General features: G+C 54.1%; 1 protein-coding gene across 3 annotated transcripts in view; it reads right to left on the reverse strand.

Annotated features, from left to right (window-relative positions):
* Positions 1–24,828, reverse strand: part of KAZN (kazrin, periplakin interacting protein) — a 1,011,580-nt gene that overhangs the window by 811,094 nt on the left and 175,658 nt on the right. The window lies entirely within an intron of this gene.

The raw sequence follows: 24,828 nt of genomic DNA on the forward strand, positions 1-24,828 counted from the left end.
GTTCTTAGAACCTGTTGAGGCATAAGGTCAACCCCCGTGAGGTCCCTGCCAATCAGACATCTCTGGGTGTGGCAGGTGGACCACCTGCCCGAAGGGCCAGCGCGGCGATGCTGTCCGGGGAGCCTCCAGCCTCTTGCTGGAACCTACATTCTGGATCCCAGCAGTGTTGCTCTTGGCCGCTTTGAGGGCGGGAGGGAAACGTCTGGGCTGGAACCTGCCTGACTGTCTGGTCTGGTGTGAATGACCCCACCCAAGGGAATTCCTAGGACTGGGCTTGGGAAAAATCCCTCAGAGTTTTGGCTGTGATGTCTCTTTAACAAAAGTATTTCCCTTATGCCTTCCAGCAGCTTCCTTGCCTTTATCGCTCCTTGGGCAAACCCAGGGCAAGTTAGTTCCTGCCTCAGAAGACAAAGAGGAGAAATCCTTCCCCAGCTTCAAAGGGCATTCCACAACCCCGAAGGGAGCAGGGGGCGGCCTGGCTGGCAGGCTCTTTCTCCCCCAGGCTGTGGGGTCCCCTGTTAGCCTGAGGAGCGGTCCCCCCTCCCCCTGCCCTAGTCCTCAAGCAGACTCCCCAGCAGAGCTCCCCGCAGTAATTACTAATGCTTTGGCTCATTAGAGGCTCTTCCCACTTGGGCAGGGGATTGGCAAAGAGTGGCAATTTGGAGCTTTCTGTTTACAAACAAACTACCCTCGTAGACACTGAGCCAGGAGGCAGCAGCTGGGGGGAAGCGCCAGGCTCCCATCCCCTGCCTTTCCCCTCCTGGCGCCTGAGCTGGCTTCTTCCTGCAAAAGCTCTGCACACCTAAGCCTTGTGCGGCAGGGAAGGCTCCGGGCCTGCGGAGATGCTTTCCTGCGACCTGCCGTCCTACCTGCGTGACCCAGGGGGCTTTTGCTGCTGCTCCACGGTATCTCAACAAAATGTCCCACTTGCATTTATTTTCAGATGCTTTGCAACGGTTTAATAATACTAATGTGCCGGGCCCTGTGTTAAGCACTGAATAAGCTTTACACAAATCGTGTCCTTTAGCTCCCCAGACAGTCGGTGAGTTGGTGCCATCACCATCCTTCCCTACAGGGACGGCACCTGAGGGGCTCCGTGAGGCTGAGCAATTTGTTCAAGGTCATGGGGGGCAAGGGGGTGCAAGCCAGAGTTGGGCCTGTGGTCGTCCCCAGCCGAGCTGGGGCTCCCAACAAATGCACTTGCCACTTTCCCCAGAGGGAGATTGGGCGTAAAGCAAATGGCCACCCTGGACGCCCACACAACCCAGCACTCCCACCTCCCCCCCACGGCGCATCCCTGACTCTGCTCTCTGAGGCCTTAACGGGTTACATGAGGACCCTCGTACCCCCTTCCTGACCCTCAGAGTTTCCTACTCCTCCTCCTATCCTGCAAAGACACCCAGAGAAAAGCACTGGGGACCAGGAAAAAAATAGCACCAATCCCCACCTGGCTCGAACCAAATTTCTATTAGGGGCTTTCTGTGTGAAGGCTTTCCTTAGAGCAAGCTCCTTCCCTCCACGTCTTCACCTCGCTCCTCAGATTTCAGCAGAATTACAGCAGGTGCATCCTTTTGGGATCTTTTGAGCGGCCCACATCTTGACTCAAGATGGCAACTTAACCCTCACATTAGGTTTAATTAAGCTGCCTTCGCTTCTAGAAGTAATTCCAGTTTGGTCAAAAGCAGCATTTCTCTCCTCTGAAAGCTAGGGTGGGACGGACGAACAGGGAAAAACCAAATGCCCCCAACTCATCCGCTCAACTAAGACCTTGCTGCATTCCATCCGTCAGTGAGAAATTAAAACAGCTCCCGAGTCGAACTTCCAATGCCTCAGAAGGAGAATTTCTGAAGAAAAATCCTTGCTGCCCAAGATGTTTGTAAATAGTGTCACGGTCTTCAACCTCAAAGGCCCCAGGATTCCTGAAGCCTTTGATAATCTAAATTTAGCCATTTTCATAAACATTGCAGGCAGCGGGTTAATTTTTATTCCCTGGAGAGCCTCACGCAGGCTACAAGTCCAGGAAAAATGTCAACTTTTAAGAAATATCCGGAGCCTTGCCAAGACTGAGAGCCAGATACCAGCTACGTTGGCTGACTTTCCATCTGCGTAATTTCTCCCTGTCCCTTGGAGGGACTATGCGTTGCTTATAATTCAACCAAAAATTACTGAGCAGGTAATAGGAGCAAAAGGTCCCCTTTCGGGGTGCTGTGAGGGGAGAAAGGATGAGCTAGGCATGGGTCCTGCCTTTGTGGTTTAGTGAAAGAAGAAAGATACTATTCTAATCAATAAGGTGTGAGCGTGTTGTACACACATGCATGTATGCGTATGGGAAAACACTCCAAGGACAATTTCTTGGAAAGGGTAGTATTTAATCTAGATTTTTTAAATGGATAGAAATAGCAGTGCCCGGGTGGCTCAGTCAGCTAGTGTTTGACTCTGGATCTCAGCTCCAGGTCTTGATCTCAGGGTCATGAGTTCAAGCCCCACCTTGGGCTCCACACTGTACCTGGAGTCTACTTAAAAAAGAAAAAAAATTATATATATATATATATATATACACACACACACACATTTATATATATATATATATTTATACATATATATATAAATTTTTAAAAATGGATAGAAGTAGAGGTCATTTTTCTGTCTTTCTATTTTTCCTTTTTATTGCTGTGAAACTCTCCCCGAGCAGGGAAAAACAGGAAGGAAGTGAAGGCCACCGGGTTCTAAAAGTAAAATAGGACAAAAGCCTGAAAGCTAGAAAGTCCAAGATGGGTCATTCAGGAAAGACACGCTGTTACGATCTTACTTTGAAAGCATAGTCAGGAATTCACAGCTTTACTCGCCAGTGTCATGGTGTTTGAGCACACCAACTAGGAAAAAACACCGTCACTCACGGAACCTTGACAAAGATGAAATAATGATCCAAAATAATGGCCAAGAGGGACCCTGCCTGGGTGGCTCAGTGGTTGAGCGTCTGCCTTCGGCCCAGGGTGTGATCCTGGAGTCCCGGGATCGAGTCCCGCATCGGGCTCCATGCATGGAACCTACTTCTCCCTCTGCCTGTGTCTCTGCCGCTTCCTCTGTGTCTCTCATGAATAAATAAATAGTATCTTTAAAAAAATAAAAATAAAATCATAATGGCCAAGAGGACCTGATGTAGAGGTGGCCTGACCACTTACAAACCCAAACCCTACTGTTTCCTGGCTGCATGACCTTGGGCAGATCCTACTGATTTGAGAATAACAGTAGTACCTGCACGATAGGGATGTTGGAATTATGTGAGATAAATCTCTCTAAAAGTGGCTTGTGTGTGACGTGGCAGATAGAAGGTGTTCCCTGAACATCCACGGTTGCTCCAACATCTGAGGGGGATCCTTCTGGGCCACGTCTTCCTGGGGCTACTGATCTGATCATTTGGAACTGTAGGATGATTTTTTAACTATGTAGTTTAATAAAAATGGTCAATGGTACCCACATTTCATCATTTTGCTGTATTTTACCACTTTACATTATCCAGGTTTGATCTTGAAAAGGGAACGCCAGTCAGAGAGATGAGGAAATTGGCTCAGTCCCCATGCCTCGCTGGAGGTTGGTGGCATCAGGCTAAATGCTAAAATACCCAACTTGGCCCCATTTTATTTTTCACTATAATCTATGAGATATTTTATCATCATAGACACATTCACTAGGATTCATTCTGTAACAGAAGCAGGAATAAGAAGTGTATTGTCTCATGGGAGGAAAAGTCCACACTAGATTTTCAACTGCGGCAGGATGCACAGGCCCCAAGGATGTGACCAGGTTAGCTGCTAGTGGTCTCATGCTTCCCCTTGAGGCTTCAGGACCCAGGTTGTAGCAAACAGCTGCCAGCATCTCCATGCCTACATCTCAGAAGTGATTCCAAGTAAACTGCTTTGGGTCTAGGTGTCCATCCACAAACCCATCATGGTGGCCAGTGATGACATTATGACAATTAGCCAGGCCAGAGTCACAAGCTCACCACTCAACAAACCCCTTGGAGCACGAGTACCCTGGCCAAGAACCAATCACACATTTCACCACTGGCCCATGTGAGCCTTCCAGGCAAGCATGGAAGTGGAGCAGGTCCACAGAGGTCATTCAGGATCATGTTACCAGAAGAAGGGAAAGAAGGGACACTGGACAGGCCAAAGAAACACTGGGCCTCTGAGGAACCTTGTACAAAATGAGACACCAAAGCGATAAAGATCTGATAATATTCAGAAGTCAGCCATTACTAGATGACGGAAGAGATATGTATTTTCTGGTTAATAGAGAGTTAAATAGGGGATCCCTGGGTGGCGCAGCGGTTTGGCACCTGCCTTTGGCCCAGGGTGCGATCCTGGAGACCCGGGATCGAATCCCACGTCGGGCTCTCGGTGCATGGAGCCTGCTTCTCCCTCTGCCTATGTCTCTGCCCCTCTCTCTCTCTGTGACTATCATAAATAAATAAAAATTAAAAAAAAATAGAGAGTTAAATATACATAGAGCTTCTATTCTCAAATAACCAGAATATAATCAAATACTCCTCAAGTGTTGATCACACTACGTCCACAATCTCTCTACCCAGGGTTACCTCTGTGCACAACCACTCTTGCTGCAGTAGACCTGCCCCCATCTTTCCTGTTGTGCTCCACTCAGAAAGTGACGAGAAAAGAAACAAAATGGCAGAGAGGGGATTAGTTGGAAGGTGGCCAAAACGACAGAAGGGACCCGAACTAAGTTATTGAAGAACATATATATTATCCAATTTGGGCCAAAGACAAAATGAAAATCCCCCAAAATGAGGAAGGAACCACTGGTCTGGTGTCATGGGGAGAATGAGACTGAATCTATCAAGAGGCCGCCAAGCGGAGCCCAAGAACCACACCATCAAGAAGGAAATAGAGATGACGCCTGGTGACACCCTTTGAGCCCCAGATCAAGGTTAGCCTGAAGCCCCATCCTGCTCAATATCTTAAAAGTGATGTGAACCAATAAATTCCCGCTTTAGCATAATCAGATTTTTTTTCCTTCTCTACCACTTGCAACCAAAAGGTGCTGAACTAAAACCACAAAGAAGTTTCAAGCTATTAGCACATCTAACAATCAAAATCCCTGCCCTACAAAGTGTTGAGTTTTCCATACTTGGAGAGATTCACACAGAACCCAATCAAGCATCCGTACTATGCTCCGGAGAAGGATTTCCTTCCACACTGAATTAGTTTGAGGTCTTGGGGAGTCAAAACTACACAAATTCTAAGATCCACTTCAATTTGTATTGGATTGACCGTAAAAATGAATGAATCGGTGCCCAAGCTCTCTGGCTAGCAGGTGATCAGGCGACGCCGTTTCCTACTGTGTCCTCCCTCACCCGTCACCCTGCCATGCTTGCCTGGTCATTAACCACTGATGTCTCACCTGTGAGTCACTCTTCCTCCTACTGTCCACCTACCCTCTGGCAATTCAGATTGCTAATGCTTATTTGAAGATATTCTGTTCAAAACTGCACAAGTACTTCACCAACTGCTGGCATCGCAGGGTTGGTGGGACACTCAGCACATGCAGCATTAATTGAGGGGCCTCCCAAAAAGATGTCTTCCTGAGGAGGAGTCCGCAAACCCCAGAGGCAGTGAGAAGAGGGATTCACAGCTTTCTGCTAAAATAACAACTCCAAGTAGCATACTTTCACTCAGGGCAAGTCTAATTATCACCTCGATGGCAGGAAGTTCAGATGTGTTATACACAGGCCCACCAATCCCCCACAAAGACCTGCTCCAGTAACGCACACTGCGCATTAATATTTATTTTTGCAGGATTAGCATGCATTAACCAAATGAGTAAGGCAGCAGGAAATAACTAATCTCTGACTTTTTTTTTTTAATAAAGAAAAATCAGCCTATTAATGGTGAAAAATATACCGAGAGGCTCTTGGTTTTAAGGGCGATGTCCTACTTTGCATGCAGAATGAGCTTCTGGGCATGGTTGGCTAGAGCAACCTACAGATGAGAGCCAGCCCCCATCAACGGCTGGATGGAGGGGCCCCGCCACTTGCCCCCACATTTGGAAAGAGAGACGGCCAAGCACTGATCGGGGCTACATGACGGGAAGACAGGAAATGGGGAGATGGGTGACATCTCTTTAAACTTTGGGCCAAAGGAAAAAAGCTTTTCATCAGAGGGCACTAATTCGGCTCTAGGCCAGCAGAACGAAAATAAAAATAAGAGACAGACTCACTGTCGTAAAGCATAACCGATACGGTTTCTGAAGCTTATTTGCTTAAAAATAATGTTCCGTCTTGTAAGCTGATATACGTACAGTTGGCTTGCTCTATTTGTTCACTTTCTTTCAATTATCTGCGTACATAAAACGTGACAAGGGCTGCCTCTCTTTTAATTTATTTTTCTGATCTGATGAGTTTCATCCCACAGGCAGCAGAATCGTGAATGTCTTCCTTTGCACCAAAGCCAGCCCTGCTGTAAACTCGCAAACGAGGGGAAACGTGCATATTCAGGGTCTCTCTCTCCCTCTCCCTCGACCTGACGGCCTTTCCAGGCTGGGGGCGGGGGGCTGCTGGGAAATGGAGAGAGGTCTGTAACCCCTGCCATAAGAGGGGCATACCCAGGACCAAGATGTGAGCTGAGTGAGCTCCAACAGCCTTCCCCTTTGGGGTCGTGGCTCTGCCTCGTTTTTAGCTCTTGGAAGACACAGCTCAGCTCCACAGATAGCCAGCCAGCCACGAGGCACCCCCGGCTGCCAACTCTCCCCTCGGAGGAGGGAGGATCTGGGGGAGAGTTGGGGGAAGGCGTGGACCCGATGCATGAAGGCAAATCCCTGGATGGGTAGGAGGAGCAGGCAAGCTGGCTGGATTTGTAGGATGGGCAGCGTGTCCACCAGGCAGGGGCACGGGGTGCAGAGTGGAATAGGGGACCCAAAGACCGCAAGTCTATCCAGGTTCCCTGCTGCCTGGCCTCCAACTAAACATCCCCTTTCACGCCTTCTTTTCTAGGTTCAGAGACACCCCCTACCCCCACCCCGCTCACCTCTGAACACAACTCCAACAGATTCAAAGTCCACCGCAGGCGTGGTGCGTGTCCGTCCCGTGTGCCAGGCCGTGTGCCAGGCTGGGCCCCGGGCAGCACCCCAGGGAGACAAGGAAGCCACATGCCCGCCTTGCAGGGCGCGTGGTCCGGCAGGAGAAGGGGGCCACGTGTAAGTAACCAGGAAGCCAGCGCACTGGCACCATCGTGCTCGGGCCCACGGCGGGGCTGCCAGGGTCCATGCCATTCGAAGCTCCCTCGAGCTGTATTTCTGGCCCCAGAGGGCTCCGTGCACTAAATTCGTGATCATTCGGGGGTGTCTCCCCAGAGGCGAAGGGGAAAGCGAGGCTTCCTGATGCTGTGGTTAACGCACTGCCTCCTCCGGGGAGGCCTCCCGACGTCTCAGCTCACCCCGGGGCAGGGTGGGGGACAAAGAGAGGGGGCGCCTGCTGTGGGCTGCAGTGTGGCCCCCACAAAATCCGTGTGTTGAAGTCTCAATGCCTAGTGGCCCCCAGTGTGACTGTATTTGGAGACAGGGCCTTTAGAGGCCGATCCCGTTCAAAGGAGGCGGTGAGGACGGTCCTGGTCCCACGTGCCCCGCGTCTTTGCAAGAGGGGACACCCCGCCTGGGACACGAGCTCCCAGAAGCACAAGCCTGGAGCACGGGAGCCAGAGGGTGGCCGGCTGTGAGCAAGGAGGCCACTGTTGGGAGACGCCACCTGCCACCCCCTGACCTCCGACCTCCAGCCTGCAGAGCTGTGGGAATATCAGGCCCCGCAGCCTGGGCCCCGACTACCTCCGGGGCCCCCCAGTCCGTGGGGTGGGCATCGTTCCCTCTTCTCCTGCTTCCACCCTGAAGCCAGAAGCCTGATGAACTCACTGACCACGGGTCGCCACCTCGGCGGATCATGAGATGCTGACGGCCAGCTCCCTGCACCCCGGCCGCCAGCACCCAGAGCTGTCGCACAAAGCCTGGGTGCAGGAGCAGCTCACGGGTGCCAGCGCAGCGAAGGGAGCCCCGGCACGCGGGCGGGGGGCCGGGCTGCTGGCCTGACGATGCCCACAGGGGTGCACCCCACTCGCAGGCCTTTAAATCCCACCCCCCCCATTCCCACCTGGTTTCCCAGAGGCTTTTGGATGCTCCGGGCCGCAGCCCCCGGCTGGCTCCTACCCTGGATCCTGCACCTCCTGCCCCCAGGTCTAGCCCCTGGGCTGGGGGCACACCGGGTACCCCAGCCCATGAGCCGCCCTGCACCCTCTGTATGCGGCACAGCACACACTCTTCAAAGCTCCCTTCTCTCCACACCGAACCGCCCCCCCAGTGGAGAGCGTGGGTCTCCTGTCCACCTGGGTGTCCCCAGCACGGACCCAAGCCCCGCACACCCCCGGCTCCACATACGGTCCACGGTCAGCCGCGCAGGCCGCGTGTGCGCTCCTCGTGGCAGGGCTGGGAGCCAGGTGAGCACGCCAGGTGGTCCATCTGGAACGCAGTCTCTCTCCTAGCAAGGACGGCCGGGGAGGTAGAGACAACCCCAGGGCGCCTTCGGGTGGAACAGACGCAGATGAGCACTCAGCATCGCGGCTGAAGTCCCCTGGGAGAGGAGCACCGACCCCCTGGCCTCCTGGTTGCACCACAGCTTCGGTGTCACACGCGCCTTTGCGTGCACACGGCACACAGTGCACACCGGGCCTGACGGCCGGGACGGGTGAAGGCTTTCCCAGCTCTCGGGAAGCACGTCCAGGCTTCGTGGACCCCACGCTCCCTCGCAAGTCGTTGTCAGATCCAGCGTGTCCCACGTCAAGCCCCCTCCTTGCGCCTGTTCTTTTTCCTTGCGGCCTTCACTGCGACAGTTTTGCGTCTGGACAATGAACCCGAACCTGCCTCAAGGGCAGGGAACGACACATGATCATAAATTGAAACCTTGCAGGTTGGAAAGAGGCCGCTGGAGGCAAGAGCGGCCGGAGGACCGGAGGAGGCAGGGGCGGGGGCGGCTCTCCCAGCAGCACCAAGACCCGCAGGGCCGGGCCCCGGGAAGACCTGCCGCTGGGGGGCTCTGCCCACGTCTCCGCCTGGGCCTGCGGAGGGATCGGACGTCCTCCTTGGAGGCCTTAAGTGCTCATCTTAAGACGAAATCAGTGAGTGAACCATCTGGGGTACGTGGCTCCACGGAATGTGAAACGCGAGGCCTCTTTGGTCGGAATGCCTGCAGGACGAATCGTGTTCTTTGGGGCTGCCCCCGCCCCCCCCCCATGTCACTTTCCTGTGATTTGCTGTAACAGATCACGGCCAATTTGGGACTCAGAACAACAGAACTGGATTCTCTCTCGGCCCCGGAGGCTGCAAGTCCACAATCAAGGTGCTTACGGGGTCTTGCTCCCTCCGAGGGCTCCAGGGGGCACCGTCCTCCCTGCCTCCTCCAGCCCGGGGGGCGGTCAGCACTCCCGCGGTCACATCACCCCAGTCTCTGCCTTCCTTGTCTTCACGCGGCCTTCTCGTCCACGTTTATGTCTTCCCCTCTTCTGGCCCCACTTGCCATTGGCTGTAGGTCCCACTTGGATCATCTAAGATGAAACCAGCTCTCAATCTCTCTTTTTTTTTTTAAATAATGTTTTAGAGATTTATTTATTTGAGAGAAAATGAGAGAGAAAGAGAGAGAGCACAAGTGGGGGGGGGGGCGGAGGCAAGGAGAAGCAGCCTCCCGTCTGAGCAGGGAGCCCAATGTGGGACTTGATCCCAGGACCCCAGGATCACGACCTGAGTCGAAGGCAGACGCTTAACCGACTGAGCCACTCAGGAGGCCCCAGCTCAAGATCCTTATCCTTGATCACATCTAGAAAGACCCTTTTGCAAAAAAGGTCATATTCACGGGTTCCAGTGGTTGGGTCAAGGACAGAATCTTTGTAGGAGGTCACCATTCAACCTACGGCTAGACATTTCACCAATGTCAAAGGACGTCTGTTATTGCCGTGACTTGGGGGAGGGGGTGGAGGGTAGGACGTGCTGCTGGTCCCGAGACACAGGGGCCAGAGACACTGCTGACCTCCTATAATGCACAGGAGGCCCCACAACAAGAATGATCCAACCCCAAATGCCAATAGCTGCAAGCTTCAGAGACCGTGCCTTAGAGCTTTAGAGCACCTGCTAGTCCGTCTTCCTTAGAGATTCCTCACCGCACACGTCTTATGACCAGCGAGGCCCCCCAGCCACTCCCATTCGTGTCCCCCCCCCCCAAAGTGCTGCCTCTCACCACCGCAACTGCGTGCTGAGTTCCCCGGAGCACCCGTCCTCATGGAAATCCCCTTCCGTGTGCCCTCACCCGGCGATGTCTGCCTCCCGCTCCTGACACGCACCCGTACTACACCGGCCACAGGCTCCAAGGGAGTGGGACACTGTCCCATTCAGAACCACACCCCTGTGCTGAGAACGGAGCGGCTGCTCCATAAACACTTCCCGATGGGAGCGTGGACAAATGAGCGAACCCCGAGGGAGGGCTTGGCACCCAGAGGCACCCTCCGTGCCATCCCCTCCTGCAACTCCTCAACGTGGCAGTGCCTTTGGGGTGATGCGGCTTCAGGGACTGGGGCATATATGGACGCCTTCTCCTCTACAGGTCCTAGACAATAAGAAAATATTTTTCTTCTCTGTCTGCTGAGTTTAAGTCCACACAAGAGGTTTTTGTCATTGTTGTTGTTTTAATTTTATTTATTTATTCATGAGAGAGACAGAGGAGAGAGGCAGAGACACAGGCAGAGGGAGAAGCAGGCTCCATGCAGGGAGCCCGACGTAGGACTCGATTCCAGGACCCTGGGGTCACTCCCTGAGCAGGAGGCAGATGCTCCACCGCTGAGCCGCCCGGGCATCCCCAGTCCCCACATGAGAGTTTAATGCCCGTCCGTGCTGTGCTCAGATTGTGATGAGTGCCTGATACCACGGATGGCGTTGAAGGCACATTCCTGACAGTTCGGAGGCTAGAAAGCCCACGATCCAGGTGCCGGCAGATTCGGTTCCTGGGCCGGGGGGTGGGGGGCCGCTTCCTGGTTTACACACAGTCATCTTCCCGATGCATCCTTGCAGCAGCGGGAGAGAAAGCGAGCCGTCTGGTGCCTCCACCTCCAAGGGCACCGATGCCAGCACCACCCTCATGGCCTCATCTAAACCTCGTCACTCCCAAGGCCGCACCTCCCTGCGCATCCCACCGGGGCTGGGGCCCCACAAATGCAGTTTGAAGGAGCACAAGCACCCAGTCACAGCCAGTGCTGAAGTCATCACAGGAGAGACCGAGACCTTGGCCTGAGTCTGGATGGATGGGGAGGGTTTGTACTGGGAGAGAGCTCTTCCGGGGGGCAGCCGCATACGTGGGGTCCCGTGGAGCCCCTGGGTGAGGGCAGCAGCACGGACGGGTCGAGGTAGAGTCCAATCACCACCGCCTTGACCACTGGGACCGAGGACGTGTTTGATCCGTAGGTACTACGGGGCCCCTGGAGGCTTTTGGGTTTTGTTTTTTTGTTTTTTAAGATTTAGTTTTTTTAGAGCAGTTCTAGGTTCACAGCAAAATTGAGCAGAAGGTACAGAGACTTCCCACGCCCCCCACCCCGCACCCACTCCTGCACGGCCTCCCACAACATCCCAACATCCCCCAGCAGGGTGGCAGGTGCCCTTGCCACAGCTGGGGACGCCGCGCCGACGCATCCCTACCCCCCGGAGTCCACAGCTGACATTAGGGTTCACTCCCGGTGTTGTATCTTCTGGGGGTTTGGGCACAATGACGGGTGTCCGTCATCACAATATCAGAGCAGTGTCGCTGCGCTACAAATTCTCTGTGCTCCGAGCATTCATCCCTCCACCTACCCACCTGCCAGGCACCCCAGGGGCAGCGAGTGGGCAAGAGACGTCTCATAGAAACAGAACAGCCGGGAAAGGGGAGCGGGGGGATGCAGAGGGGGACCCCTACTTGCATTGCAGACGGTGGCAGCCACCTAGGCACAGAACGGTCAACTCCCCTGGAGCGACGACTCCCCCCTCACTTTTCCCTCCTGGCCTCTCTCATCTCCTCGCCCCTTCCAAGCAGCTGGATTCTCACCTCAGCGTCCACCGATCGCCCATGCGCCGTGGAGCGATTCTCTCCGCTACAACCACCAATTTCCATTGATGAAAACGGGAGCCCCCCATGCGCTGGAGGGAGTGCACGTGAGCAAGGCCCACACCCCTCCCCACACCGCTGCGTCTACACTCCTTCATTTAGTTAAAACCCGGGGCCCTGGGCAGCCCGGGTGGCTCAGCGGTTTAGCGCCGCCTTCGGCCCAGGCCATGATCCTGGAAACCCGGGATTGAGCCCCGCGTCGGGCTCCTTGCATGGAGCCTGCTTCTCCCTCAGCCTGGGTTTCTGCCCCCCCCCCATCCTTGTGTGGGTCTCTCATGAATAAATAAATAAAATATTAAAAAAAAAAAAAACGGGGCCCTGACGCTTCATGAAAGCAGCTTTGCTGGTGCGGGGGGGGGGGATGGGGAATCACACTTTGCATTTCATGTTATTCATTCAGAGAAGTGTTAGGACGCAGGGAAGCAGGGCTTCACCCTTTGTGGGAATATGGCAGCGAAAACCCCAAATATACAGTTGTCACCAAGACAAGAAATTCGGGATGCCCAGGCTGTGGCACAGGAGTCGCAGGGAATACCTGGCTTAGGCTTTGGCACACACCGCACCCCCCACCGCCACCTCGTCCACCCCAGGTACGTTTTGCATCTCCTCTAGGTCCCAGAACCCTCTGCCCACCGTCCATGCCCCAGCTTTGCTCCCAAGCACCCTCTGTTGCTTATCAAACCAGTCGGGCAAACCACCCCTCTCCTAAAAGATCACGAGTCGAGTGCTTCGAATCCAAGCAGGGAAAAGCAAGTATGTCACACCAGAAACAACCACAACCAGAAAACAAACAGGAGCGGCAGCACCAAAGGCCGGCACTCCAGTCGAGCAGGACGTATCACAGGCACATAAAAAAAAAACAAGGGCAAAACATTCTAGATCTTAAGGCGTGATCCTGCAGAGAGTTACAAGCCCACGGAGAGAGTGTGTTTACAGAGAAGGCTTCAGAAGGACCATCGATCTCCAGGATTTTGAGACACTCACCGCTTAAAACTTACAGACCACCGAGATCACAAAAAGGAAGGCGGTAGGCGCAGTCTGCTAATTTATAACCAGAGCCTATTGCTTCTCCTGTGACATAAAAAAATAAAATAAAAATAAATAAAAATAAAGTAGACTATTCCTCTATTGCCATGGAATAGAATAGAGAATGTGAGCTAGGCTGGGCGAGCAACTATCTCCTGGAGCCTCAGTTTCCCTTGGTGGCAGGTGGGAGGAGAGCCTCGGGAATGAAATGGGATGATGCGAGTGGGAATGCTTTGTCACGAAGCACATATACTCCCAAGGGGCCACTTTCCGGATAAAAGAAAACACTGGGCACAGGCAAAAGGGGCACAGGTTTTTGGGCACAGGAATGAAGCTCAAAGAATTTTGTGTTCAGCTGAATCCTTCAAATCTTGCCCCAAAACTGAGTTATTTTGACATCCCCTCTTTTTCTGCTCCACCACCTGGAATCATAAATCATAAACTCTTTCCTCTGTTGCATCAAAAGACCTTCAGAACCCGACCACCTGTCTCCACCTCGAGGGCCGGTGCCATCGCCGCGGGGCTCGGTGCCAAGGGCTCCACGCTGACCTCCCTGCACCTGCACTTCCGGCCAGCAGCCCCCGGCCCCACGGCGGCCCGAGCCACATCGTGTCCCTCCTCTGCTCAGAACCTTGCAGAGGCCGCTCTTCCCAGAGATCTGCCCCTGCCCCCAGTCGCTGCCCTGACCCCATCTCCTACCACATCCTGCGCACTCGGTTCCAAACTCACGAGCCCCCCTGCGGCTCCTCCAGGATGCCAGGGGTGCTCCTGCCTCTGGGCCTTAGTGCCGGCTCTTTGCTCCTTCTAGAGCGTGCACTGCTCAGGTGGCTCCCGTTCTGACCGCGGTGCCAAGAAGGCTGCCATGGCTCCGGATTAGACACCTTCCCAGACTGTGGCCTAGTGGAAGACTGGAAGCCTCCTTGTGCTCTGCTGCTCTCAGCGGTTCCCGTGCCCACGTCTGACTCCATCACAGTGGCAGAGATGATTCTGATTAGCTGAAGCCTGGGTCCAAATGCTTCCTGAGTCGGGGGCGGAGGCCCTCCGAGGGCACACGGGCCGAGAGTGAGAAGCGAGGTGAGACACAGTTATCAGCAGAAGGCTGCCTGGGTACCTCCTCTGTCCTGAGAACACGGGCAGTGCCGTCCCACCCCCCCGGGTAATCACAAGCCCACGCACCCACTGCTCCGTAAGAATACAGCTCCCGTCAGCCCTGGGCCCGGTGAGGAAAGATGAGGAGCAAGCACTCACTGACACGAAACCCAGTCTTCAGCTCAGCCGAAGGCCAGACCTTTGGAAGAAAACCAAATGTAAGGGCAAGAAGCCTGTCGCTCTTTTTTTTTTTTTTTTTTTTTTTGAAGCCTGTCCCTCTGATCGCTCTCCTCTACTTCCCCGTTTTGTGCCTGTGAACAAGTTACTTAGCCCGTTTCCTCATCCCTGGCAGGGCTGCCGGGAAAACGAAGTTGGGTCACGCACATAAAGCCCGCAGAACGGTGCCCGGCACGCGGCAAGGACCCACTGATGGTCAACGACGATTACCGTTCTTGGTGTTACCAGCAAGAGGCCAACAACCCACTTAGCGCAGAACGATGTCTTTTTTTCTTTTTTAAGATTTATTTCTTTATTTTAGAGAGAGTGAAAGAGTGAGAGAGAGAGAGAGAGCACAAGAGGGAGAAGCAGAGGGACAGGGGGAGACAGTCCCAAGCAGACTCCATGGTGAGCGCAGAGCCAGGCTCGGGGCTCGATCTCATGACCCTGACATCACGATCTGAGCTCCGACCGAGAGTCAGATGCTCCACTGACCGAGCCCCCCAGGCGCCCCCCGCTGCAGGACTAAGTCGTATGACAAGAGCCCGAAGTGTGCGACGTGATTTGGCCCGGGACTCTCTATGTCTCCCCGGGGGGAAGGTCTTCCTTGGTCTCAGCACCGGAGACCAGACTGGAGCAGACTGTCGCTAACCAGTCAGCTCGTCGCACTGGTCCTGTCTGGTGCTGGCTCATCAACAGAAGGTCTATGCTGAGCAAAGTGGAAGACGGGGGGAGAGCCGCCCCTAAGGGCGTTGGCATCAACACTCAGAGAGGCTCTGCCCCGTGGTCCAGGTGCCGAACAACGGAAGTGAGCACAGTGACGCATTCACACCGGACTGCCGCAAACGCCTCCTGGCCCTTTGCCATCTGACTCCGAAGGTAATGACCCCAACACGGTCGGCTTCAATCCCTGATCTGCCTCCAGCCCCCAAGACTTGATGAGGGCAAGAGGCCCAAGCTCGCCCGGCGGCAGCAGGTCACCCGAGCTTCCGAGCTGAGCTTCTAACGTGACAAAAGCCTGGGGACAGGGAAGAAATGCCCTCCCCGTTGCCAGCCAGGTGGGGTTGGCCTGTTCCCCTGAAGGCCCCGGCTTGCGGTTCTGTTTGCTGAGTCCCGTACATCAAGTTTCACGTCCTCCAAAGGTTGAGAATCACTGAGCAAGAGAAAGAAAGGAGCCGAAGGGAAGTCTGTAGGCTGGCATCTGAGCCTTCAAGCCACCTTGCCTTTACCATAATGACCAAACCCCAGATGGGACAAGCAGGGGGTTGGGGAGCATGAGTAGAACAGTGCTGCTCGACTATGGGGTTTGACCCATTCTGTATTAAAAACTCACGGTGCCTTGGGGCACCTGGGGGCCTCAGTCAGTGGAGTGTCTGTCTCTTGATGTTGGCTCAGGTCATGATCTCAGGGTCGTGGGATGGAGCCCTACCTCAGGCTCCACACTCAGCAGGGAGTCTGCTCATCCCTCTCCCTCTGCTCTTCCCCCCTGCTCTCCCTGGCTCGCTCTCAAATAAATAATAAATTTAAAAAAAATCAAGCTACAGATTCATTTCCTGCTGGAGGATTAAAGATTGCATGTGTATAGAAGCATCTGGCACAGGACCTGGTACCTGGTAAGTAGACGATACACGCGAATTCTGAACTGTAAAGCTTGCGTTTCCAGTAGTCTTAGGAAAACTGTAGAGGAGAACGTGGCTGCCTGTCCTTGCAGACTGGGATTCCCCGTCCCCCATTCCCCACCATGCAGCTGTCCCACACACACCCTGACGTCCTGTCCCTCGGCACCCTGGGGAAGGTTCCAGAATCAGCAGAAGAGTAGCAGTGCAATTCTCTGCTGAGCTCTCGTGTAGGAAACCTCGTGGTAAACTGGCGAACAGTACACCCCAATCATCACCCGTCTGGCCAAGGGGGCCGAGCTGGACCCTCTCCAGTTGGTTGCTAATTAGCCGATGTTTGCGTGCTCACCATGTCGGGGGAGGAAATGAAAGATCAGAGAGGCCAAGTGACTTGGCCAAGGTCGCTCTGGGGTTATGCTCAAGGTCACAGTGGTGGAGCTGGGATTCGGTTGGGTGAAGGAGACGCCAGTCTTCCTCCGTCACCTGCCCACGCCCTGACTGAGACCCGCTGAGCCTCCTCCACACAAAACACTGCTGAGAACTGGATTGTGTCCCCCAAATTCATACACCAGAGCTTAACCCCCAATGTGTGGAGGTGGGGCCTTTGGGACGTAATTAAGGTTAGATAAGTCACGAGGGGTCCCCGTGGTGGGATGAGTGGCTCTAGAAGGAGGCAGAGAGGGAGAGGAAGGGAGAGAGGGAAAGAGAGGCGTGCGAGCTCGAAGTCTCCTCGCCTGGAGACCCAGCGAGAAGGCGGCTGTCTACAGGCCAGGAAGAGCGGCTCACCAGAAACTGCATCAGCGGGAACCTTGACCTTAGGCTTCCAGCCTCCAGAACTGGGAGAAATAAATGTCTGTTGTTTAAGCCTCGCCCATCCGCGGCATTCGTTTCTGCAGCCTGGGCTGGCTCAGAGCTCCACAGAGCCGCCAGGCATGGGGCCTGTCCAGCCTTCCCACCTGCGAACACCGCGCAGACTGATTTACCCGTCCTGGCTCTTAGTCCCCTCGTCTCCATGTGGGACTAGATACACCTGCCTCGCGGCGTCATCCTGGGCACGACGCTAGAAATGCTCAGCATTTGGCAGCACGCCGTGAGCTCTCAGGAAGCGTTAGATCAAAACTAGGTGGACGCGGGTCTAAACTGACACTGGGTCATCCCTTCGGGGGGGGAGGGTATTGAAAGTCACTACTTAAGGGACAACCCGGTAGTTCGGACAATCCGAAAGGAAAAATCCATCGGCCCATTACCATGATTGACGGTAAGCCAGAGAGGGCGACAGGGCGGGAGGTCCCAAGGAAAGGCCCCCAAGCACGGGGCAGGCCTGGGGGTGTGGGGACATGATCCTGGTGCCTGGAATCACGGGGTTCCAGAGAGCTCCAGGCCTCACAGGAGAGAGTGGCATCAAAACCTGGAACCACCTCCTTCTTAAGTCAGGAACCCCTGGGGCCGCATCCTGACCCCCCAGGGGTAGAAGGCAGCCCCTTCTAGAAGGACGTCTGCTTTGCCCAGGTAGCTGGAACCCAGCACTTCAGTCACCCCATGTGCTGCCTCCACGGCCCGGACGTGACCAAGCTGCCTGGACTGTGAGGGACCAAGGGGTCCGGGTCGGGCCTTGCCTGCATCACCATGGCCCAGAGCACAGGGTTTCTGAGAGGCTGACCGCACTGTGGGGAGACGGTTCTCGGCGTCCTTCCTCCTCGCCCCATACAGGGAGGCCTCAGAGGACACAGTGCCTTCGCCTGGCCATTTGCACTCAGATGCAGGGAACCTAAACCCTCACTGACATTTGCCCTCCTTCCCACACTAAGAAGCAGGTCCAGGGCAACCGACGCCTGTCAGACTCAGAAGGCCTCAGGTCACTGGCCAACAGATGTCCCCAATGTCTTCTTGAGCATTTCCACTGGTGTTTGAGAGCTTCCACAGTGCAGAGCCCTTGTCATGAATGATTTCATTGGGTTTTCAGCAAAACTCTCATGGAACAGGAGATGGGGCTCGGGAAGCCTCAGTGGTTGCCCAGGGTCATCACAGGGCTAGTCAGTTGTGGAGGCACCGCAGTCAGGACTCCAGCCTCTGCAGCCCGCCTGCCTGGGTCCTCACCTCAGACCGTCCACTCAGTAGCGTGTAATTCGGGGAAAATGACTTAACCCCTCTGAGTTTCCATTCCCTCATCTGGAAGACAGGGGAAATCCACTCAAACATGGAAAGATGCTAGAGAGATGCCAAGCACAAGGTAAGCATCTAATAAATGGCATTGACGGTCACCCCCATTTGTCTGACGTCCACGTCCTGGTAACTGTGCATCTGCGTTTTTGTGTGAACGTTCTCTTTGAGTCACTATCTGTGTAACACAGCATTTGGAAGGCTGAGCTAAGAAAGTGGTGCAGTGTTGGCTCTTCCTTCCCCATTATTCCTGAGCCGCATGTCACAGCATTGACAGGGCATTTGCCACCAAACATCTGCATTCTCTGCCAGCCCCAGCTCCCAGAAGACGGTAATTGCATTGTTCTTATCCCAAAGAGACAGCTGAGGACCAAGCAAGTCCACTGCTGGGATATTACTTAGCCAGCCCTGACATCACACAGGGCCGTCCCCGATGCTGAGGACAGGAGGGCGTGAAGGAAGGAGCATCTCCCCAGAGACAAATCTACACGTGGAAATAAAGAAGACGACGTGAGGGAGAGGGTCACAAAGACAAAGTGGAGGAGATTCTGCCGAGGCCTGTCGGGCCCAACGCTGCCCCGGGACACTTCCATGCGTTGTCTCATCGACTGCTCGTGTGTACTTGAGTGAGGCGGTTACTATTATTTCCCTCCCTTTTCACAGATGAGGCTCAGGGACGTCACCTGCTCATGGTCATACAGCTGATAAAAGGTGAAGCTAGCTCCCAGAAGGGGAACTTTTCAGACCTATAGGCTGGGCAGCAAACCTGTTTCCCCAGTGGATGCCATCCAGGGTCCCATGGTGTATTAGCTTCCACTGCTGTGTAACAAGTTACCCTGGACTTCACAGCTTACGGCAACACCCTCTTACTATCTCCTGGTTTCTGTAGGTCAGAAGTCAGGAGGGCGTGGCTGAGGTCTTTCTTCACGGTCTCTTATGGCTGAAATCAGGGTGTTGGCCAGGCTAGGCTGTTACCGGGAAGGTCTGGGGGACAATGTGCTCCCAAGCTCATTCAGGTTGTTGCAGAATCAGTTCCTTGTGGGTGGAGGACTGACGTCACTGCTCCCCCACTGCTCTTAGAGGCCAGGTACGGTCCTTCTTGTGTGACCTCTTCCACCTTCAAACCAGCAAGTCAGGTCCTCCTCATGCTTCCAATCCCTCTGGCTTCTTCTGCTACCAGCCAAGAACACTCTGCTTTGAAAGGCTCATGTGTCACATATGCCCACGTGGGTAAGGTCCCTTCACCACATAACATAACATAATCATGAGAGGGAGGGATCCCTGGGTGGCGCAGCGGTTTGGCGCCTGCCTTTGGCCCGGGGCACGATCCTGGAGACCCGGGATCGAATCCCACGTCGGGCTCCCAGTGCATGGAGCCTGCTTCTCCCTCTGCCTGTGTCTCTGCCTCTCTCTCTCTCTCTGTGACTATCATAAATAAAAATAAAAGTTAAAAAAAATTAAAAAAAAAAAAAAAAAATCATGAGAGGGATATTTCATCGTACCCACAATGCAAGAGGAGTGGGTGATATAAAAGCGAGGATCACTGGGAATCATTCTCCCTGTGAGGAGCGGAAGATTGGAAAGGAACCCAGGAGTTCTGAGCCTCATTCTCCAGCTTAGACACTTGGGCTATGCTCTGGGATGATGTGGGTGGGAAGCATCTCTATAACTCTGGCTATAGCACCTGCTCCATTTAGGGAATCCTGATCTCAAAACCAAGAGTATGACTCAGCGTCTCTGTGACACATGGTTCATGGAGCCAGTAATAAGCTGCTGAGCTAAGATGATGGAAAGGAGAGCAGTGGAGGAAAACTACAGGCCTCTCTTCTTTTCCTTCCTTCCTCCCTCCATCCCTCCCTTCCTTCCTTCCTGCTTATTCTTACTGGCACCTTCTATGTGCCAGGCGATGTACTAGGTTCTGGTGACGGAGCAGTTAGCAAGTCCAGCAAAATAAAGTATCCACCTGAACTATATGATCTTGAGCAATGGTCAGCAAACTTTTCTGGAAATGGCCAGATAGTAAACCTTACCAGCTTTATAGTCCTCCGCAGCAACTACTCAACACTGCCATTGCAGCAGGAAAGCGACCACAGACAATGGTGCAAGACTCAGAGGGGCTGTGTCCCAATAAATCTTTATTTATAAAAATAAATGGTGGGGGTCTGCAGAACGTACCCAGTCACCCTTGGTCGACGGGGGTAAGACGGAGAACATACAGAGAAATAAATAAGCAAGGTCATTACAGATCGCCGTAAGTCCTTTGAAGGAAATACAAAGGACGGTGCAACAGAACAAATTAGAGGAGGAAGTCATTTCTGTAGATAGGGTGGTCAGGGGAGACAGCGTGAAAGAGAACATGAAGACTCCTAACTCTGGGAAACGAACTAGGGGCGGTGGAAGGGGAGGAGGGCGGGGGGTGGGGGTGAATGGGTGACGGGCACTGAGGGGGGGCACTTGACGGGATGAGCACTGGGTGTTATTCTGTATGTTGGCAAATTGAACACCAACAAAAAATATATTTATTACTAAAAAAAATAAAAAAAAATAAACAGGGACCTAAAAGAGAGGCAAGAAAGAAGCAGGTGACAAAGGAAACAGAGTTCTGGGTAGGACGACCAGCTGGTGCAAAGGCCCTGAGGCAAGAAGGAGCTTGCACTGCCCCAGCCCAGAGAAGAGACCGGACATGATGAGCGAGCCTTCTGCTCCGAGGAGGGCGCTCAACCACGGAAGGCCCGGTGTGCATCCTAACACCCAGCTTAGGAAAGGGCAGTAACTGTCCTGGGCATTGTTCCCCTGAGTTGAAACGACTTCTCCAAAAGGTGGGAAAGCTCACAGAGCCTCAGACAGTCCCCAGAACAGACACTCACTTCTAAAAAACAGTTAAAAACAAAATTTGAGGGGGTGGGGCTGGGTGTGGGTAGGGGGTGAGGGAGAGCCTGCGGTGCTGTCATTGTCATACGCAGAGAGCTCTGCTGGAAGCCCCCGCTAGAGACACCGCCCCTGTTCTGGGCCCTGGCCGCACACTCCAGACAGCCACCTGCAACGACCAGATCAAAGCAAGATGGGGTTCGTTAAGGCTGAGCTCAGTGCCTTCCCCCATCAATTGCAAGTCCCTACATGTCCTATTTAAAAAACAAAACGGAAGCAAAAATAAAGAAAGAAAGTGATCTGAAAGCTCAGAGCCATTGCGACATGGATTTTGCTTTAATGACTCCACTGGAAAATCTTCAGAGCAAGGGGGGTGGGGGGTGGGGGAGGCGTGGGCAGGGGAAGGGGGACTCTGCGGCTAACCAGGCCTCGTCCATAGAAGCAGGGTTTTCTCCGGCTTGTGCTTTGGGTTTTACTCCTGGGCAGGTGCAATGCAGAAGCCTGGGCGGGTCGCTGGGCTTGCCATCCTCGGAGCCCCGTGGGGGTCACAGAGCTGTGGAGCCACCATGGAGCAAGGGGCCTTTCACCAATGCCTACTGCACAATGCCCTGGTGCCCTGTCTACAAGAATTATAGGGCCTGTGTGCATCCCCGGGGCGCAGGGAGACTTTTCTCTCTTTCTGATCGATCCCCCAGCCCCCAGCAGCCAGCACAGTCCAGAGGGTGAACACACGGTGCTTAACAAAGTGCAGGAACCGCAGCACAAATCAGGAAAGGCTGCCCGGCTGCCCCACGCAGAGGTGGCCCGGAGCCCTCCACACACGCGCGAACCATCTGAAGGATGACCAGCCCACCGCCCAAGGAGTGGAAGCACCGTGGGCCGCAGGCCCAGGAGCAACGACGAAGAAATAAAGAACGCCCCCAGGTGTGGGGAGAATGCTCTGCAAATGGGGGGGCAGAAAGCAAAGGTCCAATTAAAGATTCTAGAGTGGGGCTCAGCAGGGAAGACGCCTGCAGCTGCGTCCCCACAGCTCGGGCGGGGAGGCCCGACCATGATCCAAGCAAAGTCTATGCGCCTCAACGGCAGCCCATCAGATCCTGGAACTGAGACAGAGGACAAGGGACAGTGACCAGAGGGACACCGAGCCGCGCCGCAGCCCTGCCTCACCCAGGTGCGACGGCCGCGCCCGGCCCCAAAGCCTCGGCGTGTTCCCACGGTGCCCCCGGCACTGCAGGGAGCCCATGAGCCCGGCCGCCCCAGGGCCTGCGTTCTAGAGAAGGGAATCCAGGAAACGGTGGAAACTAGAGCATTTTTTACTGAAAAGAGGACAAAGAAGGAGCCTCGCTGGCCTGCCTGCCTGCGGCGGGTGTACACGGGGAGGTCAGCACTGGGCCTGGGTCACGGATCTGTGGTTGGACGCGCGAGCTCTCCGTCTGGAGGGTCTCAGGCTCAGGAATTCGGGCCAGAGGTTAGAATCTGATAAAGAGTTGGGGTCACAGGCGTGGGGCTCCAGAAGCAGGACAGACAGGGCTGGTGATGCCCACAGAGGACCTCGTCCTGGGGGTCCCTGCTGGACAAACACAAGCCCCCAAGGGACAAGGTGGGGAGAGATCCTGCCCCCAAGGGACAAGGTGGAGAGAGACCCTGCCCCCCACCCCAAGGGACATGGGGGAGAGAGATTCTGCCTCCAAGGGACAAGGTGGGGAGAGATCCTGCCCCCTACCCCAAGGGACACGGCAGAGAGAGATCCTGCCTGAGTGTGTGAATGAGGAGGAACTGCGTGTTCTGGCCCAGACCCCACCCAGACCCCGGCTCTAGGGGCCAAGACCTGTAATCCCGTTTGCCCTTGAGCAGGGCCCTGGAGCACAAGGCTGGACACCGATGCCGATGCCGTGGATCCTGTCCCCGGGGATGTCTGGCACAAAGTAGGCCCTCACGGATGAACCCTCGTGGACGTGGTCAGATGAACCCGTGGCCTAGCCCTGCTGCACTTCAAGCGGAGGCTGTTTTAAGCCCCCGGCCATCTGCATGCTCCCCGGGGCAGCTCCGTGGACAGAAACAGAATGTGAGGCCTGTGTGCGATTTACATTTTCTAGTAGCCTCGCTACAAGAGGAAAAGAAATGAAGTTGGTGAAATTGGTTCTAATCGTATATTAAGTCAACGTATCCAAAATATCATCATGATAATTTTGACACGCGGGTAATACAGAAAATCATTAATAACTTGTCACACGGGGATCCCTGGGTGGCGCAGCGGTTTGGCGCCTGCCTTTGGCCCGGGGCGTGATCCTGGAGCCCCGGGATCGAGTCCCGCATCAGGCTCCTGGTGCATGGAGCGTGCTTCTCCCTCTGCCTGTGTCTCTGCCTCTCTTTCTCTCTCTGTGTCTATCATGAATAAATAAATAAAATCTTTAAAAAATAAAAAAAAAAAATAACTTGTCACACGTTCTTTTTTTCCGTACTGAGTCTTTGAGATCCAAAGCGTATTTTACATGTGGAGCACAATAAGAGGAGCCACAGTCACGGGCTCAGTAGCCACCTACGGCTTGAGGCTCCCATGTTATCTAGAACCTAGGATTTCAAGGGAAAACCAGTTTTGGAAACCTAGAAAAAAAATCATTCCAAACCATGCAAATAAAGCCCAAAAGAGGTCAGAAAAATAATAAATTATTCGGATCGGGGGGGGCTCAGTCGGTTGAGGAGCTGACTCTTGGTTTCAGCTCAGGTCATGATCTCAGGGACGTGGGATTGAGCCCCACGTCGGGCTCCAAGCTTAAGTCTGCTTGAGATTCTCTCTCCTTTCCCTTTGCCCCTTCCTCCACCTCTCTCTCTCTCCCTTTCTAAAATGAATAAATAAATTTCTTAAAAAATTGCTCGGATCATAAGAGCACCTTGCTCCTTGCATCGCTCTGAGTGCGTACGCCATACTTGTACACGCTCAGCGGAGGGCCTGGTACTTAGATTTATGACGCCAACAGGCCAAATGCAACTCCAAATGGAGTCTAAATTCTTACATGGTTATATAAAATTGCACTTGAAGTGTGACGTGGATGCACTTAAGGTATCTTGTGTGATGCGGGAGGCGGCCTCCAAAACCCTGAGTTCCTAAGGGTTAGAAAGATAGCAAGCGTGCCTGCAGCCGGCAGGCCTGGCATGTGCAGGTGAAAAGAAATGGAATATCCGGCTGAAGCGGGGAGCTGAGGGCCAAGGAGCCAGACAAAAACCATCCTGCTGACAACATACATTTTTCAAAAAATAGCAAATTTGCACAGCACCCTCGATGCAATGAATAAGATTTGCTTTTTTTTTCCTGCCTGTCGAGCCACTTATTAATCATAACATATTATTGCTCTGCTAGTTCAATATGTGCAGTGAAACACCAGGATCCAGCTGAGAACAGAACTGAAGAGAGCGAAATTGGACGGCAAGAAAAGAGCAAAATTAACGTGGGCCTAAGTAAAGGGAGGGGGGAGGATCCTCCATCCTCTTACAACTGATTTTCACAGCGATCAGCGAAGTAAAGGGCGAGCTCGAATCAAACGTTGGTGCAGCTACTACTTTCTACCCCGGGCTTCTCGGCTAGGGGTCCACGCGGCGCTGAGGCCCAGCGGAGCCGCCACTCTGGGCTCGGCCCACACGGCTCCCAGGCAGCGGCGCGTCGGCATCCTCAGC

This window comes from Canis lupus, chromosome 2 (genome assembly GCF_003254725.2).
Source record: "Canis lupus dingo isolate Sandy chromosome 2, ASM325472v2, whole genome shotgun sequence".
NCBI lineage: Eukaryota > Metazoa > Chordata > Mammalia > Carnivora > Canidae > Canis > Canis lupus.